Source organism: Petaurus breviceps, unplaced genomic scaffold, assembly GCF_028583685.1.
Source record: "Petaurus breviceps papuanus isolate PSGF00001 unplaced genomic scaffold, PetGlider_PUasm1.0 387, whole genome shotgun sequence".
NCBI lineage: Eukaryota > Metazoa > Chordata > Mammalia > Diprotodontia > Petauridae > Petaurus > Petaurus breviceps.
The window spans coordinates 989,630-1,000,144 of NW_027186308.1; positions in this window are offsets into that span (position 1 = coordinate 989,630).

Here is a 10,515-nt window from a genome sequence, read left to right on the forward strand (position 1 = left end):
GTCTCTCTCTGTCTCTCTCTCTGTCTCTGTCTCTCTCTGTCTGTCTCTGTCTCTGTCTCTCTCTCTCTGTCACTCTTTGTCTCTCTCTGTCTCTCTGTCTCTGTCTCTCTCTCTCTCTGTCTGTCTCTGTCTCTCTCTCCTCTCCTCTCTACTTTGGTGAACTCATTGCTGTTACTGGTTCAGTTATCACAAACTAGAAGGAGACATTTCAACCTGTGGGGAGTTATGACTCTGGGCTACTGGAAGAATGATGATGCCATCAAAAAAGATGGGGAAATTTGGAAGGTAATTGGGTTTGGGAGGAAATAAAATGGGTTATAGCTCTCCCTTGTTTTGCCAGATGCCCTTGGCCTCTCTGAGTCCTGTTACCATATGGGCTAAGTATGAAGCTAGCTCAGGATTTCTCCTGTCTTTTACACCTCTGCTCACCTCAGTCTGCATGCCCAAAGATTGAGAACACTCTTTGTATACCTACATTGGCCAATATCTCTGGCAGCATGTTGGGTCAGGGTGAATGTACTGATTTTTTGCCCACTGCTTGGACACTGGCTAGGGCTGAAGAATGACAGCTCAGCATGGGTGAAGGTTTTCCTGTGCTCTGGTGGGAAAGGGAAGTCCTCGGTCCTCAGAACCTGCTGTCCCGGGCTGCTTGCAGTAGTCAAAAGGGAGGCATCTGGCTGCTTGGGGTGAGTGACCAGCTATACTAGGGGATGGCTTTTAGCTCTTGGCTCTCTGTCCTGGTCAGAAGTGCTGGTGCCTGAATCTCTGCCTCCTTAGAATAGGAATGTGCATCAATTTTTGAGGGGAAAAAGAGGCTTTTATCTGTGACAGGACTTGTTTTCTAGGCCCTGGGCACTGGGCCATGAGTTTTATCCAAAGTTCTGTGCAAGTCTGACCTGGGAAGTCCCTAACCTAGAGCAGACAATTGGAAGAATTCCTAATGATGGGAAAGGGATGGTTTGGAGGACCCTGGAGTTCCGAGATATAGGCAGGGACCTTTGGCCAGCAACTCCTTCACTGATTCTCCACCCCATGCCCTCTGAAGGCCCATCCATGTTGTCTGACCTTGCAGACAAAGGAACTGAAGATTCCCTCCCTCCCCCTTGATCACCCAATATGCTGACCCATGGCCTTTCCGGTGATCCATCTATGGGGTGGCGTACACAGGGGGCATCCAGAGGGATGTTCCTGGTCAGAGGGTACAGTAAGTGACCCAAGCTGCTGCACCACCCCAACACCTCGTCTTTCCATGGAGCTTAATCTCATTTTTAACAAAATGAAGTCAAGGGAGCAGAGCCGGGCTGCTGTGGGCCTGGAGGAGTGTTTAGAGAAGGGATGTGACTGTTTGGCTCCAGATAGGGCCCAGTGACCTCCCCATCCACTGTTTGTCTTCCTGCTTGCCCAGAAGCTAATCAGCTCAGCTCATGGTTGGATGAGTGTGACAGACAGGGAGGGTGGCAGGGAGAGAAAGGGAGCTCTTTTGGTGATATTTTTTTAAAGTCCTTCACTTCTCAGTCACTTCTGAAGACTGCAAAGGCAGGCTAGAAAATCCATGCTAAAGCCTGAATGTAACCAGCCAGAACACCAAAGCAGCCCCTCCTCCAGTATTTCTGAGCTGCAATGTCAGTGAACAGCTGTGTGTCATCCCTTTTGAGCCCTTTGCTGGGCAGGTCCTGTTCACTGTTCACTGTGATCTCTTCCCTCCACAGAGAGCTCAGCACTTGGCATGGACAGTGCAAGGACATTGTATCCTACCAGCCCTGCACCCAGGGACCCTCCAATTAGAGGGGCAAAGCGATCTCTCTAGAATGGCCTGGCTGTGTTTGTAGGGAAGTCTGTGAAGAGAAAGAAGTGTTTGCTCCCCAGGAATGGGCACCCGACCCAACCACGCCTCTCCTGGGGGGGGGCCTCTTCTTCCATGCTTTCCTCTTACCTCCAAAACGTCCTTTCTATTGGAGAGGGGGATTGATGAGATTGGGCACCTGATAAGATGCTGGGGTTGGGGAGAGGCAGAATGACAAGCAGAGAATAATTCTAAGGCTGTGGACCTGGGCAGCTTGAAGGATAGTGGCAGCCCTGACAGCAACAAGGACATCAGGAAAGTGGGAGCCCCTCCTTTTGGAGGGGGATGAGTACTGAGTTCAGCTTTAGGCTTGTTGAGTTGATGGTACCTATAGAACTTGGAGCTGGAGATGTTCACTTGATATCCTGTTTGAGATGTCTGTCAGCCAATTGGTGACAAGAGACTGGAGCCCAGGGAGCAGATGAGGACTGAATCAACTCACCACCCAACAAGCATTTATTAAACACCTACTATGTGCCTATGCGCCAAGCACTGTGGAGGGGCTGGGGATGAAAAGACAAACGTGACACTTCTCCATTGCTTAGGGCGCTTAGACTCAGCTTGCATGAATTGGAGGAGACGAGCACCAGCAGGCGTGAGCACTCTCCCATTGGGGATGGTTTTCAGCACCTGCTGTTTCCAGAATGACGCCTGGCAGGTTAAGCTTGTGGAGCCAGTGGCCCCTCTCCTTTCTCTTGCTTGGGCCATTGGCCAATATGTCTCTTGCCCTCTGCCCGTGGCTGTGGTGAAGTCTTCAAACATCCAGGCTGATGTTGACTCCACTTGGGAATTCGTGCCTCCTCATCCTCTGCCATAAATGTTGCCACAATAGCTGTGCTTGTTTTCTCGGTGTTATTTTTGCCAATGCCCTTCATGAGCATCACCTATCCCCAAAAGGGCGTTGCTTGTTGGGTGAACAATCAAGTGAACTCTGCCATCCCCTTGCTTTGCTTCTCCAAAGAGAACCAGTGAGACAGTCTCCCATTAGCTGCACCTTCCTTCTTCCTGGGTTGGAGTTAGTGACTCTGGAGTAAAAGGACCTAGGTTGGTGTCCTGACTTGGATGCTTTCTGCCTGTGAAACCTTGGGCCAGTCACTCCCCCTCTTTGAGCCTCAGCCTTCCTTATCTGTAAAATGAAAAGTTTGGATAGTTAAGACCAGATCTAGAGTCCCCGACTCTCGTTTCATGTATAGCAGGGCTCTTTGATCTTTTTGGTGTCAGACCTCCTTGGCAGTCTGGTGAAGTTCTTGAAGCCCTTCTCAGAATAATATTTTTAAATGCATAAGATGAAATAAATAGTATTACAAAGGAAACCAATTATGATGAAGTATAAAAACATTTTTTCAAAAAAGTTCGTGAACCCTAGGTTAACTCCATGATTTAGGTTGAGAATATTAAGAGTGACACCATCAATTCTGATGAAGAGGAGGTTTAGATGGTAGAGTGGGCCCCCATATTTATACCATTTGGGGACACTGTGGGACCCCAAAATTTATCTGATGCTTCTCGCCTCCCACAGTTTGGGAGGGTTAAGTGAAAGAATAGAAGAAAAGTCACTTGGAACCCAGTGAAAGAACCATAAGAATGCTGAGAGGTGGAGTTATTTCCTTATGTTGACTTTAGCCAAATGTTTCTCAGGCCCCTCCTTCGGACCATGCCAGGGCCTGAGTCCTATACCCATCAGTCTCCTTAATGCTGCCAAGTTTGTTCCCACAGAGTCCATAGGGATCCTGCAAATGGAGACCAGAGCACAACTCATCAGCCCCACAGTCCATCTCATGTCCCCTGCCTGAGTGGGATTGTCCTCTGAAGGCTGTCACAAGTGAGTTTGTATCTATTTAATTCTAAGTGACTGAGCAATGAGCCTTCCCCACATCCCTTGAGAGCCTGCCCGCAGCTCAATGCCAGCCATCCTTGAAGTTAGGAAAGTTTTCTCAGTAAAATGTCTTCCTGCCTGTCATTTTGCCCACATTCCCTGACACCCTGTGAAAGAACCACTTCTGTTCAGATAGCCTTCTTCCTTCCCATGACTGAAATTTGTCGACTGGTGGTAATGAAACAGCCCTGCTTTCGCTTCAGATTGGTGTGGTGGGGGTATGAGTCAAATCTTGGGTCAACAGTCCAGTAAATCACGTTCAAGACGAACCTTTCTCAACTGGTGTCAAGTTGGAGAGTTGGCTGGTTTTCTAGAAGCCCTAAAGCCTCCACTAACATTAATACTAACAACAACAATGGTTAACATTTATATGACTTCTACTATGTGCCAGGCATTGTGCTAAAGTGTCTCTCACAATAACACTGGAAAGTAGGCACTATTATTACCTCAGTTTTATGGATGAGGAAACTGAGGCAAACAGAGGTTACGAGACTAGCTCAGGGTCACAGCTAGTAAGTGTCTGATGTCAGATTTGAACTCAGATCTCCTAGTCTCCATGTCAAATGATGACCCAGGGAACACACTGAAGATCTTTGAGGTGGGAGCTGTCCGTAGTCAGGAACCTCTAATTATGCAAAGGGAGCACACTCTGGTCTGCCCACACACCTTTCCACCCATATCACTGCATTTTCTTGGGCAGTTTGGCCATGGGACACTTTAGGACTTAGAATAAACTGAAATAAATCCATCAATCATTTTAGGGGAGTCTGGGAGGACTGTACTCTATGCTAGTGGAGGGGTGGGGTGTGTGAGGAGGGGGAAGGAATGAGAGAAATTTCAGGGCAAAAAGAATGAAATAACATCATTTTCTTACCTTAAAATGGCCAAGCATATGAACTATCTTGATGTTAGTCCTCAGGTCCATGGGACAAATAATGACTGCATAGAGTTAACTGACTCCAGGGGTCAGCTTCCTTCTGGAGTTTACATGATTTAGGGTCTCTTGAATGGAAATTCAGAAGGAAAGGAAAAGAGATGAGTCTCCCTGGTGGGTGAGGCCTGGAACCAACAGGTTAATTGTATAAATTCACACAGTCCTGGGATCATCAACCTACATCTGAAAACGACTATAGAGGCCCTTAAATCTAATCTCTTCATTGCATGGATGAGAAAACAAAGGCACAGAGAGATGAAGTGACCCGCCCCAGGTCACACAGCTCTGGAGCATCTGAGGGGAACTTGAACCCAGCCTTTCTGACTCTTGTCCATCACCTCATCCAATCAGGCATGCTGCCTACCTGCTTCAGGCTAACAAAGTGTGCATTGCCATTCATAGTGAAGCAGAGCAAGACACAACAAGGAACAGCTTTCTAAGAACCATAAAGAGCTGAGTGTTCCCCCCAAGTACCCCTGGTATGGGCTGGGTGGGTGTGATCTGCCCAGTACCTGGTTCTGGCTATTGCCCCACCTCAACTTGGTGGCCAGGTGCCCCCCACCAGGGTTAAATTAGAAGAAGGTATTCCACATATTGCCCAAGAAGAAAAATGGCAAGAGTCACATCATCTCTGAGAATGCAAATCTAAAACCTCACTCCTGATGAAGTGGAGACAAAGGACATGCCCAGAAGAGACTCAGAGACATCTTGTCCAGCTCTTTCATATCCCGGGTGAGCAAACAAGGCCCTGGGAAGGGAAGTATCCACAGTCATCCTCGTAGGGAAGTGACATGCCCAAGGTCATCTGGGCAGGAAATATCAGAAGGGAGATCTGAACCTGGTCCTCTTGATCCAGGGTTAGTGCCCATCTCACAGCATGAGGCTTGAGTCCAAGCTTGGCTTATCCCCTGGTCCCATGAGGCCCTCACCTCAAAGGAGTGGGAAGTCCATATTCTTGGGCTTCTCTGTGGTAGGTATTTGGTTTGTATGGTTCAATTTCCCTTCTTTCAAACGGAGAACAGTTAAGGTAAAATGTGAACACCAAACTTGGGTCATTCCAATATGGCTGTGCCTGTGCTTATTGAAGAAACCCTTCAGATCCACTCTTTTCTCAGAAAGTTGTAAGCTGAGGGAGCAAAGCATCACCCCTGCCATTTCCAGGGTATGTTGCAAAGAGTATTGTTCCCATTTTACAGATGAGGAAATGAGGTAGAATTAGAGCCCAATGAGTCACCTTGAGTAGGAGAAACATGAGAGGAATTTCCAATCATTCAGGGATGTCAGAAGATATGACTCACAACATGAAAATTTTATGAAAATATCGTGTTGTAGATGGACTTGGAAATGAAGACATCACCTTAGATGCCTGCTAGATGTATGCCTTTGAACAGGTCACCTAAGAGCTCTGTGCCTCAGTTTCCTCATCTATAAAATGAGGGAAGAAATTGTCTTTATGTGTAATTGGGGGAAACAAAATATTATTAAATTATCAAAAACCATGAGGGGTTTGGATTTGATGGTCATTAGCTTCCCTTCCAGGTCAGAATCTATGATTCTATTCTTACTATGCGTGTGTCTAACACCCATTTCCAGCTGCTATGCCCAGCGTTGAGTCTCACATTCCCTCCTTTCGTGCCTCTCCATGGTACACACTAGGCTCTCAAAGACTCTCTCTGCAGAACACATCTGCCATCAGGTCCCCTAGAACTGGAAAAAGCTTCACGAGGGTGCCTCAGACCAGCTGTGTGACCCCTGTTAGACAAGGATCACTGTTAGGTCTGGAGAGGTCTGTTGCCGGGGGCAGGGTGGGGGGGAATGAAGTCGGGCCATAGACATTTCCCAGGATCATCTACTAAGTTAAAAGAATCACCACCTGTGTCAGAACAGAGGATGCACACTCTCACAACTTCTGGGGCTGACTTCTTTGCCATGTCCCGGGAGGGAGGCTCATTATTGGGATAACCCCATCACCCAGAAAGTGCCAGCAGCCTTGGCTCTGCCCCTCAGCTCCTCTGATTGGAGGTTGGGGCCATGATCTCCAAGCCTCCATGAAGAAGAGAACCCAGTTCAGACATCTCCTTGGGGACTTCTCTGACTGGCTTCCCCCCCCACCCCAAGTTGGGTACCTTCTCCTCCCCTTCCCCTTCCCCCCTGCTTCTCAGCTTTCTTGTAAGATTCTCCAGAGCAGGGACTTTCTCTTTGTTGTTTCTGTATCCTCAGCATTTAACACATTCCTGGCACATAGCAGGAACTTAGTAAATGTTTGTTGATTAATTGGTTGATATTCAAAGTACTAAGTTCTCTGTTGTTGATTTGTCTTTTGATCTGGATTTCTCTGGTGGTGGCCTACTTCTAACAAGCCTGTTTAGAAGCTCTAAATGGTTGTCTTGGAGGACAGTGAGGCTGTGCACCTCTCTTGGAAATGGTCCACAAGATTTACCAACCATCTATTGCCCAGATAACGCTATGGCCCTGGACTCCTTGGGGCCTGCAGCCTCTGACCATCTCCACCTGAGGGGCACAGAGCCCTGGAGGTGTCCTGGATGCCCGCTTGTGCTCTCAGGAGAGAGGATGTAAACTGGAGTCGATTCTGGGTATGGCTGCCAAGTCACTGCCCACAAACCCAGCCCCGGGAGCTCTGGGGACATCAAGCCACATTGGTTCAGGCTGAAAGAGGCCCTTTAATAGAAACAAGAGATTTAATTTGTCACAGGCAGTTTCTCGCGGCCCCCAGCCTTCATTAGTCTGCTAATGTGGCATCGAGGAGTGATGGGACAGGCTGTGTCAAAGCAGATGCTGCTTGGATGCCCAGGCAGAAATGCACAATGAGACGCCATTCCTGAAAATGGACTTTCAGGACATCTTCTCCTCTTTGACTGTGAAGATCGCCGCTGGCTCACTGTATCCACAAAGCTCATTCCAGACAACTTCTCGAAGACATTAGCTTCAGAGCCCTCTTCTTCCTGCTTCTGCCTCTCAGAGGTGCAAAGGGGCCCCATGTCGGCTCATCTGTCCCCCGGCGGCCCCACAGCAGGCAAGCCGGTCAGTTAGCAAAGGCTTGTTGTGCACCCACTGTGTGCCAGGCATTGTACTAAGTACAGATCTTTTTGATGAGATGCTGTCTGTCTCAGCCTTCATCAGGTGAGGTTCTGAACCCCACAAACTTTGTGTTCACCCTATTTGATTCTGTCTTATTATCTCCAACCCAACTTTCTGGCCTCTCAAGATCCTTTGAGATCTGAACCTTGTCTCTCTAATGAGGCCGCAGAACACTAGACTCCGATAGCCTGGGTTTAAACCTGTAACACGGGATGACATTGCTTATACCACCCAGGAGAGCCATGAAGCTGGAGGGCCATGGCCTCAAGTGTACTGTGGCCACAAGGCTGTGTATGCACTTCAGGGTGACCTCAAGTGCACTGCACCCAGGGTAAGCAGGCCAAAGCCAGAGCCCCAGTGAGCAGCTTGGCATGCACATCAATGTCTGACCCTGCGTGCTGGCCGTGTGCCTGGCCCTGTCCAGCTGCCCCAGACTCCAGCTTCCCCAGTCTGTGCCCTGGGGTTAACCCACTCCTCAGGGCTCAGACAGGAGCAAAGGAGCTTATTTCTGCCACGCTGTTTGAATTTCTGGTTTTCCCCACAATTGTGTTTTCTTAGCCTTGGCTGAGTGGTTTTTGACAGCTGTCACTCAAAGGGTCTGAGAGGATTAAAGTGTAATTTCTTCAGAAAATGGAAGTGGAAGAGACAGGAGGGGGGTCAGCTGGCATGAGGGGATGAGCCTGTGGATTTTCTGTAAGAGGAGACAGGCTTATGATGGGCTGCTGCAATGACTGGGCCTGGATTGGATGCCCTTATCAGAAGACAGCTATAGATGAAGGCTGGGGGATGGGACATATCTGAAGGAAAGATGAAGAGGGTCAGCCGAAGCAGAGAAGAGCTTTGTAGCCCCCACGTTCTCTGTGGGAGCTTGTGCAGCTGGAATCCTGCAGCCTTCCTGGCCCTGGGAGCCTGGAGACTGGTCCTTCAGGATCCCCTGTAGCTGCTCAGCAGGGACCGCCAGGCTTTGGGTGCATCGACGCCATTCCTGCCCTTCCTGAACTGGACTCCTGCTTTACAGAGTAATGGGCTCCATCGCAGACAAGACAATTAGTTAAGGCTCTGGGCTAAGCACCTGACAGTGATTATTTCACTTGATCTTCACAGCAGCCCTGGGAAGCAGATGCTGTTATGATCCACCTTTTACAGAAGAGGAAACTGAGCCACACAAGGTTAAGTGACTTGCCCAGGGTCAGACAGTAAGTGTCTGAGGCAGGATTTGAATTCAAGTCTTCCTGACTCCAGGCCAAGTGCTCTAACCACTGCACCCCCTCGATGGCCCCTTGATGACAATGGAGTATGTCTCTCGTCCTAAGAATGGAAAAGGGTGGCTTGTCACAGGTTCAGAAGTGCAGCTGCTCTGGCCATCCCACATCCCGGGGAGGCAGCGGCCCTGTGCAAGGGCTGGCGATGGGGGTGGGGGTGGAGCCTCCTTTGCCAGGCTTTTCTTGTTTTTTCTTTTACTTTTCCAGACTCCTTATACCCGACTCCCCACCAACCAGAGGCCTTCACATGCAGCACTTCATTTCCAACCTCTGGGTGTTTCTCTCTGGTGGTGCCCCTTGCCAGGAATGCTCTCTCCTCGCTGCCTCTGAGCTCCTCCAGCTTCCACCTGCCTTCCACAGGAAGCCTCTCTGGTTCCCTCTTCATGCTCATCCCTACCCTCTGGTGATGGCTGAGTTTATCCAGTCTTTAGCATGATTGGTCAAAGGGGAGAGGACAAGCTGAGTTGCTGTCATGGGAATACAAATTTGGAAGATCTTCCCTGCCCCTTGGCTAAAGTGCACCTGAAGCCTGGGGTGGGAGGCTTGTATTTCAGTAGATACTTTTTGATTGGCCAGTGGGTCAATAAGGTTGTTACATTCTCTGAGCCAGGAGAAGGCTATATAAGCCCTGATGTGAGGCTTTGTTTTGGGGGCTCACTTTGAGAAGTGTTCTGTGATTTGATCTGAATTCTGGGAAGCCGTTGTCTGGAGCCCCCCTGGCTTTGAAAAACCCAGATGTGGAAACCCAGATGTTGATTGGGTATGGATGTAATGGCCGGACAGTTTGGAAATCTGTCTACTTGATGTTTCTGTCTTGATAATTCTGCCTGTATACTTTGAAGTTCGGGGTGCTGACCTTTTTCCCCTGAACAAGGTAAACGATATATGTCTGACTGATTAAAGTAAGCTTGTTAACCCATTTTGAGTTGCTTTCCTTTATCAAAACAGATCCAAGAACCTGTGGTGGCAGCAACCCTGAGGACGCTTGGGGTGCTTGCTGCTACAGTTGCCCTGCTGGCTGGGGAGCCATTCAGGCAGTCAGAGATGACCATGGCATCAGGGAGATGACAACATGACTTGCAGTTGCCTTAGATTTGAGGAAGGGAAGGCTGTGCAAGGTCACCAGCATCACTTTCTCCTCCAGAGCCATCTGAGTCCAGGGGCCAGACATGCATCAAGAAGACTGGAGATGACCCAGGATGCAATGGGAGACCGTGGCCCTGGTAGGCTAAGGCCTTTTCAGGTTCTCACTTTGAGTTAGGCAACACCCATTCAGTGAATAGACCTCTTTAAGAAATGAGTCCAGGGACGGGCCCTTTAATTAGAAAAAAAATCAACCTGGGAGAGGGAGACCCATAGGGTTGTTGTTCCAAAGAGAAACAGTTGCTATTGTTATTCACACTGGCATTAAGTGGAGCTTGTGCAGGAATGTATTGTGGTCCAATCCATGAGTTTCAGAGTGAATTGGGTTTAAGGTTTTGGAGAGAGAGAGAGAGAGAGA